Here is a 21411-nt window from a genome sequence, read left to right as displayed (position 1 = left end):
AGGATGTTGCAATAATCAAGATACGAGATGAGAGCCTGGGCGAGAGTTTTAGCTATGTGGAGAGGAAAGGCCATATTTTAGCAATTTATGCATAAAGAATCCATAGTCTGGATGTGAGAACTAGGCATCATCTTGGACTCTGACCAAGGTTATGGGCCAGAGTGATAGGTAGAATGATGATGAGGTTCACAGTGATCGAGGAACGGCTAGTTGGGGAGATTAAGAGCTCTGTTTTAGTCATGCTGAGCTTGAGCTAACAGCTAGACCTCCACAAGGAGATGTCAGAGAGACAGGCTAAGACTTTAGTATGGATAGGAGGTGGTAGGTTAGGAATAGTGGAGATACCAGCCCTGTCGAATTTTCTGTAATCTTCCCAATTTTTACATGTAATTATGAATTCAGGCCTTAAATCTATGACTTTTGCATCATTCCCCATGACTCGGGTCCAGCGAACACAGCAAATAGTGCTGCAGGGTCCATTCTTCACCACCAGCCCTATGACAGATGCACAGACTGCGCAGTGACAGGTCTGACAGGAGGCAAGCAGTGGCAGTTTTGAATGGGGTTTGAGGTGCCAGATCCTTCACCTAGGCTGGGTGTTGCACTAGCTGCCGTGTGCACTTGCTGGATTATGTTAATGTGCTCTAGATACCTTGTAGAGCGTGCCAGCAGGATCCACACTGGGCAGTTAGAGCACAACACGCCACCTGTGACTTGGGTGGTGAATCCCATGCCCCAAACTCCATTCAGAATCGTTGTGGCTTGCCTACTATCTGATCTGTTGCTGCGCAGTCTGTGTGGGAGGAAAAGCCAGAAGGGCAGAAGGAGGCAGTTGTGGTGGAGGAGGAGAGGGAATGGGACACTGGAGGGAGAAGAGAAGGATCATCCCGGGAAGCAGGCCTGGGCCTGGCCACGGTAATTAAGGAACCTAGGTAGCATAGCAGGGCGGCTTTCCTAGGACCGATCCTCCCCTTCTTTCAGTTTGGGGTTCAGGGTGCAATTGGGGGGCTTGGCCTTAGACAGGAAGGGTGCCCCCCCCCCCCACGCCTCTCAGGCTCCCTCCTTAGAATCAGAGATGTGTAGGACTATACGGGAGCTCAGTAGGTCATCTAATCCAGGGGTTCTCAACCTTTTTCTCTCTGAGTTCTCCCCTCCCCCCCACCCACCAACATGCTATAAAAACTCCATTGCCCACTTCTGCCACACCACTGTTTTGCTGCATATAAAAGCCAGGGCCAGCGTTAGAGGGTCCAAGCAGGGCAGTTACGCAGGGTCCCATGCCACATAGGGTCCCGTGAAGCTAAGTTACTCAGGCTTTAGCTTCAGCCCCATGCAGTGGGGCTTCAGCATTCTGTCCTGGGCCCCAGCAAATCTAATGTTGGCCCTGCTTGGCGACCCCCCTGAAACCTGGTTGCAGCCCCCCAGGGGAGCCTGGGCCCCAGGTTGAGAAACACCGATCTAGTCCAGCCCCCTGCACTCAATGCAGGATAAGTAATAACTAGACCATCCCTGACGGGCGTTTGTCTAACCTGTTCTTAAAAACCTCACTGATGAAGATTCCACCAGGCGTCATAGCAAGGCAGCTTTTCTGAGACCAATCCTCCCCTTCACCCTGTTTGGGGTGAGGAGTGCAATGGGGAAAATTCTGATTCCATCCCTGGTGAGAGTAGTGCCATGGGGGCAAGTAGGCACGATTTTCTTTCTACGCCCTACTTGCCCTAAAGCTTAACCACCACTGTTTACCAAAACAACTGGTGCGGGTGATAAAAATGAGCCAAATATACCAAAAAACACTCAAAAAGGTTTCAGAAGTTCAAAAATGAACTATACAACCAAATGTGATTAAGCTGTCAAGAAAGGGCAGTGATTATGTCTACTGTCAGCTTTGTCCCATGGACAAATCTGTTGTGCATGCCGGTCATAACTATGTGAAAATTCACGTTGGCGTGAAAAAGCATGTTGAAACTGCAAAACCAGCAGCTAGCAGAGCACAGATATAAAGCAGTTCTTCACCATGGAAGTTGACAACAGCATGCTCTATACCAGAATGTTGGTAACAGGATTCCTTATCAGGTCTAACTTGCCAGTTGTGGTGAGCAGTTTTCAGAAAATTTGAGATATGATTGCATTTCCTGATTTCAAAATTGCCAGAAAATATGAATGTGCACACACAAAAACAACAGCCATCATCAGAGATGACAAATGATGTAAACCATCTAGTAGAAAGCGTTCACGATTTAGTCTAGCTAGTGATACCAGCAGTGAAGCAGACACCAGCAAGCTGTTCCCAATCGTGATTTGACATTTTGATTACAGCAAACGTAAAGTGATCACCTAGTTGCTGTTGGTCCCAGCATGTCCAGAGAGTGCCACTGGAGAGAATATTTTTCAGCTCTGAATCCAAATATGGAGACCAGGAAAATCCTGTTTGGCTTTTGGAAGTGATAATGCTTCTGTCACAATGAGCTTGCACAAGGGTGTTGCAGCATTAATTCGAGAGCAACAGCTGTCTTTTTTTTTTCTTTTTCTTCTTCTTCTTCTGTCCAGTTCTCTCCCTTCCCCCCCTCCGTGGGCTGCCCATGTCACCTTGTGCACATCATGGCTGAGAAAAGTGTGAAGTGCCTGTACATCAATGTTAATTTTTAGCCTTGCATGTGCTTCATCATCTGTGCGTGGAGGTAATAAGCATTCTTATTTTATTTGCTCGCTGTCTGGACTTTTTACTGCCATTTTTTATAAGTGTGGGCCACAAAATCATTCCACCTAGTTCCAAGTCCTGTGAGCCTGCTGAGCTAATATTCCACCCAATTTACTGTGTAGGGTAATTGCCAAGAACACCATGCAAACAATCAGATAAATAGTGTGGTGATCCCTGTTGCACTTTCATATGGAAATTCCCCCTACAATTGGGGAAAATAACTTCCTAACTCATTGTTTACTCGCAAATGACTAATTTAATAATATTTTTGAACTTCAGGTTTCTTAATCAGAAGGAGGTATCCTCTTTTTTTTGGACTAAATAGTCTCGAATGGTGTTCTCCAGTGTAAATGACACTCAGATACCACATTGGTGGGTGTAGTAAATATGGATACACCTATTCTCCTTTGCTTTATGGCTTGAATCCTTTATTATTGGTAATGTGGTAGTGCCTGCAGGCCCCCATCAGGATCCATTGTGCTAGAGGCTGTACAAAAACACACACACACGTCATATTACAGTGTAATTGTGAGACTAGATGCAACAAACAGGAAATGGGGAAGAAAGATAAGGGTAATAAAATAAAGTACTTACAGTACTTTGTAGTAATTGCACTGCTTGACAATTACTGAAGCTACCAAAAATTTAATAAATAAATAAATAAAATCAGCTATCCCTGACTAATACACAGCTAAACCATCATTCCTCCCACTGAACAAAATTTTCTCTGGAGGGAAACTTTGTTGTGAAGAATTAGAATGGTCTGCTGAGACAAGCGTCAGAAGTGAGAATTAAGTCACTTCTAGAAAAAAGATAACATCCAACTTGTCAAACCCCAGGCTATGAGGGAAGATATACAGTAGGGTGCGAACAGATGATTCTTGAAGCAGCCTGAACCCCAGCGAGGGCGTACTGCAGATCAGAGCTTGTGCAGTAGTTAGGTGGGGGGGGGGAGAGGGAGAATTTCACTGTTCCCATTAGGCAACAGAACATATTTCCCTGGAGCTTTGGTGCACCAGCTAGCTTGATTGTCTGTCCTTTCCCCTGGGCTCTCTGCATCCTACCATCTTATAAAACATCCTAGTGCACATGCACTGTGCAGGACAAGACTGAGCCCGAAGGTTCAAGTGAATGGCTCTTCTGTTTTTTAAGAATCAAATTTCTATTACACTTTGACAGGAATTTTTTAATTAAGGGATCTGATAATTCTATCAGTTATGCTTGAACAACAACTGTTGAGATCAACTGACAGGATGACTGGACCCATAAGTTCAACGAATCTAGGAGCATTTTGAAGAAAAATAATTTTTTTCTACGTAGCACATTCTCAAAAAATGTCATTTCTTCAAGAGTACTTATCAACTGGAAGAGGGTGAAGTGAAACAAACAGGTAGTTGCAAAAAGGCTGCTTTAGAGCTGCAGCTATGCCTTCTAAATTTAAGGGCTATCCCCAGAAAGGCATGCTAAGAATATCTTTCTATCAGAAGGCAACCCAGTTTTATGGAGGGTCAAGAAGAAATCCCCAGAGAACGTGTCCCCAAGGAAGGAGCTGTTTTTGTGTTGTATGCAGATCCACCGTATTATGACTTTACTTTTTAAATTATAATTTTTTGCAACATATAACTCTGTGCATGATATGTTATACCTCACCTCTCACATGTTGGTGCATATTAGAAAAGAACAGGGACTGAAATATTCAGTCAACCAAGCTGCTTCAAACAATCCAGTGTTTTCCAAATGTTTTGAAAGCTGAGCCTCTCTTCAGGAAAATGAAACAAATTCCACACATAATCCTCCCCTCTCCCCCAACTGTGCCATGTGTTGTTAAAGGCCTACCTGTCTTAATTTATATATCTTAAGAATACCCCAGCTTATCTTTTGTACACCATTTGGTGGGGGGACACATCTAGCACTTAGGGAAATGCTGAGGTAATCTAACTAGTAGTGTCTCCCCCTCTTCTTCCTCTTCTGTCCTGCTTCTCACCCCCCAAAAGTGAGAGACCAGCAATCTGTTCCATTCACAGGCAGACTGACTAGCTTGGATATGGCTGAACTAAAAATGCCACCAGTGGGTAAAATATGGTCTACAGCAGGGATTGGCAACCTTTGGTATGCGGCCCGTCAGGGAAATCTGCTGGCTGGCCGGGACAGTTTGTTTACCTGCAGCGTCTGCAGGTTCGGCCGATCGCAGCTCTCACTGGCGCGGTTCGCCATCCCAGGCCAATGGGGGCTGCGGGAAGGGCAACCAGCAGCCCCCATTGGCCTGGGACGGTGAACCGTGGCCAGTGGGAGCTGCAACCGGTTGAACCTGCAGACGCTGCAGGTAAACCGTCCTGGCTCACCAGCGGCTTTTCCCACCAGCGGCTTTGGCCGCATGCCAAAGGTTGCAGATCCCTGGTCTACAAAGACCTTCAGTGGCCTCCAATAATGCCTTCTCTAAGTGCGGAATGAAGGCAAAGCAGATCACCTCCAGGCTCTATTACTGAATTCAAACATTTTCAGTTCCTCTATCATGGAAAAGTAAATACTGTTTTGAGACTTTATTTTTTATTTTAAAAATGTACATTTGCATTATAATTAGTTTTAGCACTTAAGTTCATGGCAGATTTACCTGTTAACTCTTACTTTCTATAGCCTGCATCACCAAAGCATGTAGAAGTTAGGCCTTAAAATATTTTTTTAATTGCACTTGTGGAGCTACATAATTGACTGCCAAATTAAGTGGTGGTGGTATATGTCCCCCTCTGTGCAAGAGCAGCCCATCTGCATTAAGAGTTTGCATTGATGGAACTAACTTGATTTAGTTACTGATGCAAATTTTATTAATGTCTAGTTATAAAGATTTAATACAAATTATACAATCACCCACGATAAATTGGGGCATAGGAATTAAAGCTATTGTTTGTTTGCCAGTGAACTTTAGACATTACCTGTTAGGACAAGATATTAAACAACCTAAATCAAGAATCAAAAAGAAAACCTCTAAAACCAGTTAACTGAATTCTGAATAAAATAAAAGATCTTTAAACAAAAGAAAAGTCCTAAAGTAAATGTCTGGTTTTGTCCATTATGATTCTTGATATCAACACTAGTCTTCTATATTTTAACACCCCCCTTTGCTTTTATGAACATATGTTCCTAGTTGATTTCATTCTGTCAGGTTTCTGGCTGGAAATGTCTTGTGTTTAAGAATACAGTGGTAAGGGCTTTATCTGGAAAGTGTCTGAATACCCCAACTCCCACTAAAGTCATTAGGAGTTGAGGAGTGCCCAGTCACTTAGGGTATGTCTTCACTACCAGTGTTAAAGTGCTGCCTCGGCAGCGCTTTAATATGGCTGTGTAGTCGCGGCACCAGTGCTGGGGGAGAGCTCCCACAGTGCTGTAAAAAACCCACCCCCATGAGGGGAGTAGCTACTGCTCCCAGTGCTAGTACTTTACAGCGCTGAAATTTGCATCACTCTGGGGTGTGTCCCAGCTCTCATTTTGTGAGCTCAGGCTTGGCATGGTCCATAGCTAGGGCCCTACCAAATTCACGGCCATGAAAAACGTGTCACGGGCCATGAAATCTGGTCTCCCCCCATGAAATCTGGTCATGTGTGCTTTTACCTTATATTATACAGATTTCACAGGGGAAGACCAGCGTTTCTCAAATTGGGGGTCCTGACCCAAAAGGGAGTTGCAGGGGGGTCACAAGGTTATTTGGGGGAGGGGGGCTGTGGTATTGCCGCCCTTACTTCTGCGCTACCATCAGAGCTGGGTGGCTGTTGGCTTAGTGCCCAGCTCTGAAGGCAGCGCCCCACCAGCAGCAGTGCAGAAGTAAGGGTGGCAATACCATACCACACCATGCCATCCTTACTTCTGTGCTGCTGCTGGTGGTGGCTCTGCCTTCAAACCTGGGTTCCCAGCCACTGCTTTCTAGCTGCTCAACTCTGAAGGCAGAGCTGTCACCAGCAGCAGCACAGAAGTAAGGGTAGCATACCACAACCTTCCCCCCCCCCCACACACAATAACCTTGCCACCTCCCCACAACTCCTTTTTGGGTCAGGTCCCCTACAATTACAACACCATGAAATCTCAGATTTAAATAGCTGAAATCATGAAATTTATGATTTTTTAAAATCCTATGACTGTGAAATTGACTAGAATGGGCCGTGAATTTGGTAGGACCCTACCTATAGCAGACACTTGCAATTGCAGGGAAAGTCCTTCTCATCCCCAGGCTGGAACATACTGAGGGCAGACAGAATATTCAGGAAATTCAGATCTTAAAGTCTAAGAAGTCTCTACTGAGCATGGGTGAACTGTAACTTTTGAAAGGCTTATAACTAGATCAAACTGGGCATATTTCCAGGGGGTGGTATCACATTACTTCACTGGTGCAAAGACCACACCCTGTCAAATTTCAAGTCCCTACACCGGGGTAGGCAACCTATGGCACTGGTGCCGAAGGCAGCACGTGAGCTGATTTTCAGTGGCACTTACACTGCCCGGGTCCTGGCCACTGGTCCGGGGGGCTCTGCATTTTAATTTAATTTTAAATGAAGCTTCTTAAATGTTTTAAAAACCTTATTTACTTTACATACAACAATAGTTTAGTTATATATTATAGACTTATAGAAAGAGACCTTCTAAAAATGTTAAAATGTATTACTGGCACGCGAAACCTTAAATTAGAGTGAATAAATGAAGACTCGGCACACCACTTCTGAAAGGTTGCCGACTCCTGCCCTACACCAAAGCATAGGTATGCTAAGAGCTTTAAAAAAAAAAAAAAAAAGGCACCAGAATTTTTTAACATTTTTTTCTGTAGCCTTGTTCTTGGAAATGGCTGAACTGTTTTGGCTGAAATTGGCCATGCTGGGTGTATGCCTTCAGGCTTAATTTTTTGGAAGATTTCAACCATATAGTTTCACAGTTAAAAGAAACTGAAAATAGGGTCTTATAATGCGAAGTGTCAGGCAACCTTAATAAGCCTATAATAGAGTGGGTTGATATTTCTGAGCCTGTGGCAGGTGGAATCAATATTATTGAGTGTAAAATCCTGTGTAAGATAGTATAAGAATTATTGTCCTGCTTTTAGTTAAAGTTTGTTAACAAGCCATTTTGTCAGGGCTTATCAGTCCACTTAGGAGGCAAGATGAAGCGCAGTGCATTTCACACCACTGTTCTCTATTGGATTGATTAAAGAGTGGGTTGTCTTATAATAGAAAATTTTTAAAAATCAAAACTGTTTTCTTTGAATTTTGGGACCTAATATGGTTTGATAACATTGGTGTCTGAAATGGCCACATGTTGAATCCCTTTGCTATCTATTTAATGCACCTCAGGCTGGCTACCATTAGTCTACTTCACTTGGGAAGACTGCCAACTACCCATTCCCATTTCCTGCAGCCCTAATATTTGTGTGGAAACCACCAGTGGAGTGCATTCTTCTCATCACACCCACCTGCATGGGAAAGGCTTCCAATGACACTTGTCCACACCCTTGAGCACCTTCACTTTTTCTCCATCACAGAGCTTGTGAGGAGGTTAGCAGCAGATTTCTTCCCAGTATGTCACATCAGTTTGCATGAGGATGCTGTTAGTGGATTGCTTCCATTTGGCAGTGAAATGTCCAGTGAGATCAAGGTGTTAAATGAACCATTCTGAGTGCTGCATTTGACACATTGTCCCTTTCATTTTAGAAGCATAGGGTTAAAATGTTAATACGCCTTTGAGAATCAGTATCTTAAGATTGATAAAAGTTTTCAATTGATGTTCATTTTGAATGATATTTCTTCAGAAAAACTCTTTGCAGCCTATAGGCACAAATAGAACATAAAACATTTTCCAGGCATAACTAAATTACACATTCTCAGTGTAAAAATCTTTCATTGCTTAAGTCAGGAATTTGTGTCATTTGGCTGTAAAGCTTCAGTTTTATTTCCAGCTTTAGGCTAATTAAAAAACAATAGCACTGGTTTTTTTTTTTTAATTATCATGCAAAAATGTTTGTCTTGAATCAGACGCCATGCAAATACATTTGTAATTATGGATAAAGGCTCTGTTGTAGAACAAACTGGGTCTTTACAAGATTTTTGTGGTGGGTAACTTTTTTGTTTGGGTTTTTTAACTAAAAATACTTATTTTTCAAATTGTTCATTATGCCTTTTCTCATGTTGGATATTGTTTGAGTGTTATAAGTAAGCAGTTCTTAATGTATTAATGTCTGAATTTTTTGGTATTTATTTCAGTGAGATTTTGTCAGTTTGAGAAAGATGTATACTGATTAGCAGATTACCGTAATCAGGCTGAGACTTTAGTAACTTTTAGACTCAAGGTGTTTATTTTTAAGAACTTTGCTTTTTTGTAGTTAATCCTAATCAACTGTTGCTATGGAGTATAATTTTACTTGGTTAATGTCCTAACTATGCTTAAACTCCTAGCTGAAGTAGATAGAAAAGATGGGGAATATTAGGTGGTTGTTTCCAGGATCAGTGAAGTTCAGGAATCATAACTGGTGAGCTCCCTGTCTCCCTTCTCTGCTACCATGTTTTTTGTGAATGGAGAAAGTGCTGACTTTTTAACAATGTGCTGTCCCTGGTTCTTGCCTGGGAGCTTCCTCTCTTCTATCACTCTGGTTACTAGATATTTGACCAACTTCAAACATCACTCATCCCTTTGGCTCCTGGAAGAAACAAGGAGCTTTCTCTCTTGTGTTCTCCACTTGCCATACACTTCTAGCTGCTATAGGGAATTCTTCCTCTTCCCCAGCCTCTGTTTTTGGGTCTCCTTCCCCTGTGAATAACTCTAGCACATCTGCTGTGGTTTGCAGAAACAACATGAAATTGAAGTGACTGACAGTTTCACAAACACCCAGGCTTTCTGTAACAACTGTGAAACTGACCAGAGTTGTTAATTTCATTGCATTGCTGCTACTGGGCTAGACTATGAGCAGCAGTAAAGGCACTGACCTAATTTGTCTGCAGACAGAAGAAGACACTACTGCATCTTTTTACATTTGATTCATGTTTTGAAAGGTTTTCTTCAACTAGATATATTTTTTTTTTAAATGAAAGCTTAATGCCTTTGAGAATTCCCTGTATTGAGATCCATGATCTGTAGCTGCCTGCCTTGGGTGTAGAAGCTTGGAAGTTTTTGGTCCTTTCTTACAGCCTTAGAAGCAGCAAGCTGGAACCGAGGACTGTCCATTGCCTTATCTCTTAGGCATCTGTTAGGGTTTTCTAGGCATAGCATTTGATGTAGGTGGTTTATGGTTTTTTGTTTTGTTTTTATTTTTAGACAACATACACTTTGTGCTGATGTGGACTTAGTTTGGCCCTGTTGGTTAGCTCTCAGCAACTGGGATGTCCACTGCTAAGATCAGTGCATCATATGAAGCTATAATGTTGGTGACAGGTGAGTAAATCCAGTGCTTGATCTGTTGTGGATATAATCCCTATAGGTCCTTACAACTCCCCAAACAGAGGTGCCTCAAGAAGCCCTGGTTTGAGGAAGCTTTAAAGACTCCTTCATTCCAGTCCAGTGCTAAGCCCTTGATGTGATCAACATAAAGAGATTCTAAAGAGTCTAAGGGCAGGTCTACACTTAAAACGCTGCTTAAAATGCGGTACAGCTGCAGCACTTCAATGAAGATGCTGTTATGCCAGTGGGAGAGCTTCTCCCATTGGTGTACTTTAATCCACCTCCCTGAGAGACGATAGCTGTGTCGATGGGAGATGCCCTCCCGTCAATAGAGCACTGTCTACGTTGGGAGTTACATTGGTATAACTGCATTGCTCAGAGGTGTGGATTTTTCACACTCCTGAGAGACGTAGTTATACCGATGTAAGTTTGTAGTGTAGATGTGGCCTAAGTCCTAGTTGGCTAGCTGTCGTGCTGATTGGTGAAGTCAGTGCTAAGGGATTTCTTGATGTTTAAGTAGAAGTTGTTGAAGTGGAGAGGTGAGTTGGTGATAAGCAGCTTTGCACTGAAGTCCAATACTGGTGATCAGGAGGTCTATACTGAGGCTGCCTCAACATGGACTTTTGCAAAGAGAGCTATGATATCGGATGTGGAATCAACCTCTTTGGCTTTGTTGCCATTCTGAGAGCAGAGGATCCAGTGATCATCTGTGCCATATCTGTCAGGGCTGGATTGCTCCACCGTATTAAAAAAAGAAAACCAATTCATTAGTGTGGGAGATGTCATAGTATTGCTCTCCTTGGCCTCAACCATTCTTGAGGCCTAGGTGTCAGCCTTCAGCATTGGCTTCTTTGGCATTGATATTTCCTTCTTGTCTTGTCCCAGAGGTGTCCTAACAGACGGTGAAGCAACACTCTCCTTAATATAATGTATCTGGCTCTTATCTTCCTCATCTTCTGTTACTCTGAACAGGGAAACTTCAGCAATCCAAACTTTGACTGTGGGTCCTCTTCTGAAGGAAGACTAGATTTTGTGTCAAGAACTGCCTGAGTGATAGACACTGAAGATCTTTCTAGGGTCCTTTACTACCTGAAGATGCCAGGTGCAGCTTATGCCTCCTGACTTGCTCTCTCTGGTCAGGATGATGGTCTGTATTCTGGTCTTACAACAGACCCACGTAACTGCCTAGCCATCTTCTGATCCTGGAGAGGGGAGGGGGTGTCTCTGTTTTTCATCTCCCTTGTCAACAGGGACTGTTGTCCATATTGGTCAATGTGAGCACAATAATCCTGAGGTCAAAAGCTTAGACAATTGCCTCCTGAGAAATCACAAAAGAGACTTCAGCCAGATTCTCATCACTGAAAGAGTTGCCTTCCACCAGATTTGTCTTTCCAGGTGTTTTCTTCCCTAGGCTCTGATCAGATTTATGGGATGCTGAAGATGAGAGGGGTGCAATGCAGGAGTCTTCTGAGGGTTCACCACCTTTACCATCCAGGATGAGGCACTGTGTAACTTCTCCACCTGATGCTGCCAGAAGCTTCAAGGAGGAGATCTTGGGACAGCTTTCAAAGGTGCTTGATCTAGAGTCTCACAGTAACCTAAGACAATTTAGGCAGGTGGCCATTCCAAATAATGGAAGCATCTTAGAACCTGCAGAGTATTTTTGGCTAAACTCTGCTGAAGTCATATCTACTTCCAAGAGGACAGACCCCATCTATTCTATCCCCGAGAGGGGCTTTGAGTATGCCATTCACATCCTATACTTGGATCCCCGGTTGTGCCTGATGCATCAGTTTGCCATGAACTTTCATTGGCATCTCTGCCTCTAAGAACAGATATGCCATATACCAGGGATCGGCAACCTTTGGCACGCAGCTCGCCAGGGTAAGCGGCGAGGGATGTGCTGGCCACCGCTTCCCGCCGCCCCCATTAGCCTGGGACAGCAAACCGCGGCCAGTGGGAGGCGCGATCAGCTGAACCTGCGGATGCAGCAGGTAAACAAACAGGCCCGGCCTGCCAGGGTGCTTACCCTGGTGAGCCACATGCCAAAGGTTGCCGATCCCTGCCATATACTTTGATTTTCTGGGACGGAAAAAAGCCTTGATTTGTTCTATTTCTCTCCTCACGTAGCTAATTAGCAGGGGTTATTGGCCAAATATAACTTCTTACCCTGGATAAACTCCTGTCATTGGTAGAGCACCTTTCTGAAGAGGCCAGGAGAGAGGCAATGACTAAAGTTGATGAAGGCTGATAAGTCACAAAATATGCACTGTAAGGGCTTCACAATGCTTTGGACGCAGCTTCTAGATTTTTAGTGACAGCTACCATAATCATGAGACTATATTTGTGACTGATGGGTTCTGGGGTCTCCTTTAAGAGATAGGCCTCTCTGAAGGACCTTCCATTTGAGGGCCTATATGTACAATGAGAAGACAAACCATTCAGAAAGACAACCTTGAGATCATCAGACCTCTGTTTCTTTTCCTCCTATAAACACTGAACTTTCTATTCCATTTCCTTCTGATAACCTATCTCTGCCTCTTTTGCATGCATCACTTTATAAGATTGTTTTTTCCACAATAGTTGTGGATGTTTGGTGTGGTAATTGGTTGTGTTGGTGAAAGGAACTTAACTGGATTAAAGATTGGTATCTCTAGGGGACAGAATTAAGTTTGCAGCATGTGGTCTGTAATGTGTGTACTATAGTTGTGGTAATGGTAATGTATCTATGGTTGAAGGAGAAGAGTGTGTGTACTTTTAGGCCTTAACTTTTCCTTTTAGGCCTTAAATGTTCCTTGCTTCAGAACAAAAGTATGTTGTATTAATTTTCTAGGTGGTTTTAATAGTTAGGTGGATCTGTCTGGGGCAGAAATGCAGTGCTGATGGAGAATATTTTATCTAGAAATCTGTGTATCCTTCTAACTGTCATTGCTTGTTTCTGGACCTCTTCTATTTCTGATGTTTGTTTCTTTTTGAGAGGGAGTGACCATAACTAAATAGTATTACAAGCAAGGCTGCATTATAGATTTCTATATAGACTTATTTTGTTCACAATCTTTGTACATTTTAACATTGATTGTTCTTCTGACTGCCACTGAATATTGAGCATATGTTTTAATTGAGCTGTCCACAATTGCACCCTGGAGTTTTTTCTTCTGACTGGCTAAAGTTAATCTAGAACTCATCAATGGGTAAGAGAATAGTTCAGATTATTTCTTTCCTTGCATTTTATCGACACTGAATTTCATCTGCCATCTTGCCATCTAGTCAATTAATTTTGTTAAATCCCTCAGCATTTCTTCACAGTATTCTCTAATCCTAGGCAATTTTATTATCTGCAAAAACATTACCACCTCATTATGAATTATCCCACAATTGTCGACTCAAGAATTTCTTATGCTTTCCTCCCCTGTACTGGTCACTATTGGCTAGGATATGGGGCTAGGTGGACCACTGGTCTGATTCAGTTTGCAATTTCCTATATTCATTTCATTACAATTGCTTAAAAAAGGCTGCATTCTTGATAGTTATCACATAAGCATGAAGAGTGCACGATCCAAGCTCCCATGCCCTCCCCCCCACACACCCCTGACTGTTCCATAAGGATAAGATGGTTCTGTGCAACTCTTCAAGTGTTTTTAGTAAGTAATTTATCTATATTTTCACCAATCTTCATTCAATTTTGGGAGAAGCTAGTTTGCATTGTTCGGATGCTAGAAGAGTTCTCAGTTATTACTTGGACAGGAGTAAGTCTTCTGTAAAACACGTGCGCTGTTCATAGCCTACAGGGATACATCTAGAGGGCAGAGTGTTTCCACTGAAAGATTAAATAGATGAGATTATGTATACATATTTGTTGTCATCTGGCAGGTATCCCAGTGCCTGAGGTCTTAAAACGTATTCAACTATATCCAAGGCAGGTTCAACTGCATGTCTCAAAAGAAACTCCAGGGAGATACGAGGCTGCTACTTGGAGTTCCATGCATACATTTACACGGTATTACTCCATCGATTTGGCTTGTAGATATTATATGACACAGGAATTCAGACTGGTGTTTCATCTAGTCTAGCATCCTATCTTGATAGTGGCCAGTCCCAGATACTTCAGAGGAAGATACAAGAAACCCTGTATGGGATAACCTTCCCAAGGGAAAGTTCCCTCCCTACCCACATTTATTTGGTTTATGCCCTGAAGCATGAGAGTTTATAGCCCTTCTAAAAAACTTGTTTTTAAAACAATCCTTACTGTTATAATTCTGGATAGTCTCGTTAGCTATGCAAATGTCCAATCTTTTTTTAATCCTGCTAAGCTTTTGATCTTAATGATATCTTGTGGTAATAAAACTCGCAGGCTAATAGAACCTGTTGGAGACGGGGTGACTATAAATGCACACCGTATTTTAGGTGAAGGCACACCACTGAGTTATATAAAAGCATTATAATTTCAGTGTTCATCCCAGTGTTATAAAAGCTAATAGCAAAATAAACCAAAACAAAGTAAATAATAGTGGATGTACAAGTGGATTCTAGCCTTGGAAATAGGCTTTTGCAATTCAAGATTGAGGGCTATTGCATTGATCGGAAAACTTTGAAGAGCATACTGGTGCCATGGCTACTGATGAACAGTGAAGATTTTGTAATAGCTGAAATAGGTAGCAATGTCGCATTAGGAGCCCATGGTTCCTGGTTCAGGCTTCAGCAAGAATGGATTCCTAACAAGGATGCAGCCAGACTGGATGCAGCTCCCCAGGAAAGGGCAGGGAGCCAGCATTCACTGTGTGCCATGCAGCACTTCTTAGTGATGGCTCCCTGTGCTCAGTCATGGAGGGATTTAGGAGGTGGGGCTGTGACAGGGACTAGTGGATCTGTTAATATACATGGATCCCTCCACCACCGCGCTTCCCAACTTGGTGGAACAGAGGAAGCACAGCAGGAAGCTGTGGTTACTGTAGCCCTCAATCTGCAACAGTAGTCATGAAGTGGATCCAAAAGTCTGGGAGTGCGAATCACTCTACTTCCTTCACCTCCTACATAGCTTTTCCATAGCACAGTTCATTGATTCAGGTTGCGTGCTGGGATGAAGGCTTTTCCCAAAGAAAGAAATGCTGCATGAAAAATATTCCTCATTTGTCTTTTTTTAAACTCATATTTGTTTTCTTTTCTCAGCAGTGCAGTATCTTAAGTATTCCCACGCACTTCAGATGCACTAGGGCAACTGGTAGTTTGTTTTTTGTGTCTTCACAAACGTCAAAATGGGTGCACAGGTGATATAACTAGCAGCGGAAGAGGGTGGTGATTGCTTGAAAATAGGGATGATGGTTTACTTGTGTGTTTGACTGAATTGGGCAAAAATTTTACTATATTCTGAGTTGTTCAGAAAGGCTTGCTGATACCAGCTTTGTGGTTTGTTCACCTTTTAAAAGGCAATTTAGCATGCAACAGAAACCTAAGCCTCTTTACAAACCCTACCTTTTAATCTCCGTTCAAACCACAAAAGTTTAATAGAAAAAATAATTAAACTATTAATTGAATATTACTTGAGATTTAAAGCAAAAAAAGCCATGAGAACTCTTTCAAAATGTGTGTGTGGGGGGGTTGTCCTAAGTGTGCTGCATCTTTAGTTATGCTCTCCTAAGGCTTCTGTATTTTAGCTCATAGGGTCACTTGATATACTCAGCCAGCATCAGAGCTCCAGCAGTAGTAGCAATGGCCATCTTGAATAAATGTAAGTGAAAATTTTTCTTTAATATAAATCATCAATTTTCTATAAAGTTATTTCCTTTTCGGGTAGAATAGCAGGTTCTTGGAGAGTGGAGTGTTTTTAGGACATTTACTGCTGCATAGCAACCGAAAATCTTAGATACGCATACACCCTTTCTCCCGCAGTGTTCTAACGGGAATAGCTTTAGTGAGAAAACATACTAAAACTGGTGCCCCAGTTTGCACCCCAGGCAGTCATAGGCCATGTCTGCACTATGGGGGCATAGCTTCAACGCCATAGCTATGCTGCCATAGCCCCGTAGGGTAGATGCAGACTGCAGCAATGGAAGGGGTTTTTCCATTGCTGTAAGAACTCCACTTCCCAAAGGGCCAGTAGCTAGGTCAGCAAACCATTCTTCCATCAGCCTATCTGTGTCTACACTGGGGTGTGTGTTGGCGTAGCTACAGCACTCTGAATGGGCATTGCTACATTGCTCAGGCTGTGGATTTTTCAGTCTGAGCACTGTAGCACCGTCAGTGTAAGTTTTAAGTGTACACCAAGTCTTAGTGAAGTCAGAGAGGTATTCAGTTGCCATCTGACACAGGGCAGAACTGGGCCCTTAATACACTTTTTTGACTGTTGTATTTATATGTATCATGTACATTCAATACATGGGATGTAAAACTAATTTCTGTTTGATAGCGTTATTTCTATCACTTGTGAATTGTACAGTTGTCCCAAATCCATGGGAACTTTTTCTGTAGCAATCTGTGTACCTCTCCGGTGTAGGGCATTGTACTGTGCTTGCCCTGTTCAATACTACTAGTTAGCATTTATATAGTACTTTGTGCTCATTAAATACCTAATCCTCACAATGTCCCTGTTAGGCAGGAAGGTAAATATTATCCCCATTTCACAGTTGGAGAAATTGAGACAGAAAGATGACGTGACTTGCCCACATGGTGAATTGGCAGAGTTGCAATTAGAATTCAAGACTTTCTCATTCCCAGTCCCATGCTTAATTCTTCAGACCATGCTACTTAAAAACTGGCCCTGCCTTTTGGCATCCTGCTAGCTTTTCCAGCACAGCCAGTTCCTTTGTGCTGCCTGCATAGCAGACTTTCAAAGTGAAATTGCTAAACTCATTGGTACGTTCTACTTTTCAGCACATGGTATGAATGCAGCTCAAATGAACAGAGAGAAGTGATATGACTGGGAGCTACGTTTTTCCATGCAATTCCAGCTCTGGGTGTCTCTAGAAGAGACATGTCAATTGTGCTAAATTATTTAATAAAAACAAAATGAAAAGCAAAAAAACCACTATTGCTGTATGCCGTGAAGTGCATGAATGAAAGATTAGCATGAGTTCATCAATTTCATTTTCACTTTCTACCAATGGACTAGAACCTGACAACCAAAATGTCATTTGACTTTATTGACTACTGAAAGCATTCAGCACCAGGTCAGGAGTAGAATCCCCTTCACAAGAAGTGAAAAGTTATTGCTAACCTATTATACCACTTTGCCTTGCACCACAACCTAATTATACTTGTTAAACAGTCAACTTCAAAGATACGGGTACATAAAACTTCTTTTGAAATTAATAGCTTATGGCTATTAGAATCTGAAGAGATTTTGAGAAGATTGTATTACACTTTGTGAAAGATAATAAATGGAAAATGATATCAATTACATAAATGAATTTGATTCTGATACTACTGTGCACTCTGGTTATGCTAATTTATGCATATACAGAATTCACCATTGCCTATCATTTGTTCTATATGTAAAGTGACATTTTCATACATGCAAATAAAATTTTGCTACTGCAGTAGCTAAGAGTTTCTTTGCCTTTGTTAGAGAATTAAAGTTCCACCATATTAAACATGAATTTGTGCGAATTATTTTTATTTTGATCTTGAAATATAAAAATCCACCTGTATACAGGCTTTAGGCACATTGACAAGAGTTCAGTTTACAGCTCCAAAATTGTTTGCACCATAGTCTTTGCAAAGTTCTCAGAAAAGCATCCCTGTGGTGCCAGAGAAATCTTAGAAACAAACAAAAAAAACCACACAACACGCTGCAGGGATCAGATTGGTTAACCCTAATCAACTCATTTCCTTTAATTCAGTTTATAATTTGGGATATCTAGTAACCCAAACTGAGCTCTGAAGATTTCAAATGACTTAGGTCCATTTTAAACACTGAAAGCACACAAAGAGATTTCAATATTATGGCTTTTAAATAATAACATATTAGCTCATGGTAAAGTTTGGTAATTTCATTTCTTACATGTCCACAAACTAAATAAGATATGCATAGCAAAATTTTTCTGTTCGTGTTCAGAAGAGGTGATGTACACCATTGTGCTAGTATTCATTGGTTACAAAGTAGCAGCCGTGTTAGTCTGTATCCACAAAAAGAACAGGAGTACTTGTGCCACCTTAGAGACTAACAAATTTATTTCAGCATAAGCTTTCGTGGGCTACAGCTCACTTCTTCAGATGCATAGAGTGGAACACACAGAAGATATTTATACATATAGAGAACATGAAAAGGTGGAAGTACGCATACCAATTGTAAGAGGCCAATCAACTGATGTATGCGTACTTCCACCTTTTCATGTTCTCTGTATATATAAATATCTTCTGTCTGTGTGTTCCACTCTATGCATCTGAAGAAGTGAGCTGTAGCTTAAATTTAAATTTATTTAACCTTATGCTGAAATAAATTTGTTAGTCTCTAAGGTGCCACAAGTACTCCTGTTCTTTTTGCTAGTATTCATTGTTATGCTGCTATAACATAGTGTAAAAATGAGTTATTTTCTAATATAAAAAAGATGGTGCTCTGTAGTTTAACAAGCTTAATATCTTTTTTAAACTTGCCAATACTTTCATGGCTAGGATAGAAAACTTTAGGATTTTGGAGGCAAATGCTTGCTTAACTACTAGCTGTAAGATTATTTCTATTCTAACTTTGGTAGCCCGAGCTACGTTACCAACTCTGGGGGGAATTGTACTTGCCACTTCGAATCCTGCTTTTTCCTTAATTTAGAGAGGTGCTCTCTTGCTACTTGTTCGTCATTAGCTTGAAAGAGACACAGCTCCTATTCTTTCTAAATTTTGTGCACTTCAACCTGTTTCTGTCTACTGTGAATCTCTGTTTTGCCAAGTAATAAAGGCTCAAATTCTGTAATTTTGAATTAATGAAATTCTAAAATCCCTGTATTTTGTACTTTCTCTGACTCGATATTATACTAACAATAGCACAACCATAATTATGCATCCAGTAATGTACTTGCTAACATGCTCTCACTACTTCCTGATATAATTCTAGAATGATTTTCTCTGTTTTACTTTTGATACCTATGTTTATATATTCCCTAATTGGAAGAGGAATATGTTATCTATTAAGTAGTTTGCCTGAGGCATACATTTGATCTCTCACTTTCTACAGGTCATTCTCCTGTTTTTGTTTCTTAGGATCATTGAATATATTTTCATTCTTCACTCAGTTCTTTTCATTGCTCTACAATGAATTTCATATACCACTCACCTCCCCATGTGCTTGGATTTTGTTTTCTTTTCTCCAACCCATATGTATGTTGCCATTTTACCGCAGTTTCACCTCTACATATATATATATTAAAAACTAGTATTTAATCCACAAAAGCAGGGTTCTTTTGTATTGTAGTTTGTAGCATATCTAGGAATCCTGACTTTCAAGTAAAATATGTCAACCTCTTTAACTAGCGGTTCCTTTTGTTCCTCAAACCATTAAAAATATTTCAAATATGGCATGTCTCTATAATTCCATTTTTTGTATCGTTAATTACATCCTTATTATACCTCTGATTAATGTTTCCTGGATCTTTCCCCTGCTGAAGTCTAGTTTACAAACTGGTAGTTTCTTTCATCTCCTTTAGATCCCTTCATAAATTCAGGAGACCTAACCCTCACTAATTATATTAAAATAAATAAATATTTTTAGAAGAAGTGGTGAAACTAATTATTTGTTGTAATATAATTGAAATTCCTATGGAAGTAATAATTTAGGCTGCAAGCCCTATTGAGGAATCTTGTCTGTTTCTTCAACCAAATAATTCAATTGTCTTAGGCTAGATTTTTGGAGTTCAAGTCATTTTAAAACGTTTTTAAAATGCAATTAGTTTTCAAACTGTTAACAGTTACCTGTAAAGGGCAAACAGGTATTTGTACTTTGTATTTTAAATAAATTAAATTTATTTATTAGAAATTCAAGTCTTGTTTGCCTGGGAAGATTCTCAAACATTGGAGAACTAGTAGAATTATAGCATCACAGTGCCAAGAAAGTAAAATCTGGTAAATTTGAGAGAAGTTAATTTATTATCAGGGTTTTTGTTTAACACTCAGACAAAGCCCTTACTTTTATGCTGCAACATAGCTGCACAGACACATCATTGTTCTTCTCCATGAATTTGCCTTGTCACTGTGATCTAGAATCAAAGCTTTCATGATAAAGAGATTGCAGTATGGTATTTGAATGAGGTAAATTGAATAATACTATTTCTTTTGTTTATAATTTTTATAGTGCAAATATTTGTAATAAAAATAATATAAAGTGAGTACTCTACACTTTGTATTCTGTGTTGTAATTGAAATCAATATATTTGAAAATGTAGAAAAAATCCCAAATATTTAATAAATTTCAATTGGTATTCTATTGTTTAACAGTGCGATTAAAACTGCAATTAATCGCGATCATTTTTTGAGTTAACTGCGATTAATTGACAGCCCTAATTTAAAAATATTCCTCTTGTTGGAGGAACATTGCCTTGTTCTTTAGAGAGTGGGTAAATAAGCGCACCTGACTTACCTTCTCTATACCATTCACTACTTTAAATACATCTGTCATGTCCTCATTTATTAATCAATCAGTCTTCTCCCTCTCTCCTGATGTGGTAGTCCTTCCAATGCCTCTCATAATTTTTGTCTATCCCTGTCCATCTCTGAACCCTATCTGTTTCTACTGGGACTTTTTTAGATGAGTAACCAGAATTGAGCACAATATTTAAGGTGAGGGTGTACCAACAACTTTCATAAGTGCATTTTATTTTCTCTGTAAATCTATGCAATTATATCTGCTTTTGTCTGCAGACAGCTTGAAACAATAGCTCTGATAGCAGAGAGCTGCCCCATTCACTTCAGTGAGGAAGCTATCTTAAATGTTAACTATTTCACTGCTTATCATTTTAGTAGAAATATCTATCTAATGTACTCTCTTCCTGGTTCGTGGTAATGTCAGATGTTAATACAGGGTAAAGTTAGAGTAGCTGGTTTTAAATCTTGTTCCCCACGTTTAAAGTTACCTATGCTTGAAAGAGGGGGAAAGAAGAGCTCTTTTCCCTCCCTAGTACCAAAAGTTTCAGCTGCCCTTTTCAGTACCAAAATGTTTCTCCTGCCTTCCTGGATATGAAAAGCCCCGAATACTCCTTTCCAAGTGTCAGCAACCTTCAGTCTCCTCTCCTCCCCCCCAAGTACTTTTTAATGCAGTTATGCATTTTCCATACAAAAATCTGCAGCACAGTGTAGGGTTACCATACGTCCGGATTTTCCCGGACATGTCC

The 21411-nt window shown here is 40.9% G+C and overlaps 1 protein-coding gene across 6 annotated transcripts in view; it reads left to right on the top strand.

The window, feature by feature from the left end:
• Nucleotides 1-21411, top strand: part of PLAG1 (PLAG1 zinc finger) — a 51425-nt gene that overhangs the window by 18896 nt on the left and 11118 nt on the right. The window contains exon 3 of one of the 6 annotated variants that reach the window (XM_024198278.1): nt 9980-10096. The exons of 3 other annotated variants lie outside the window; for them this stretch is intronic. The gene's annotated coding sequence lies outside the window, so the exon portion shown is untranslated. Of the gene's footprint in view, nt 1-9979; nt 10097-11588; nt 11674-15774; nt 15828-21411 lie in introns of those variants that run through there. 2 more of the 6 variants (XM_024198281.1, XM_024198280.1) reach the window with 2 other exon arrangements.

This window comes from Terrapene carolina, unplaced genomic scaffold (genome assembly GCF_002925995.2).
Source record: "Terrapene carolina triunguis isolate 2854851 unplaced genomic scaffold, T_m_triunguis-2.0 Scaffold58, whole genome shotgun sequence".
NCBI classification, from domain to species: domain Eukaryota; kingdom Metazoa; phylum Chordata; order Testudines; family Emydidae; genus Terrapene; species Terrapene triunguis.
The sequence above is the reverse complement of the archived record's forward strand: the minus strand, read 5'-3'. Positions and strand labels throughout refer to the sequence as shown.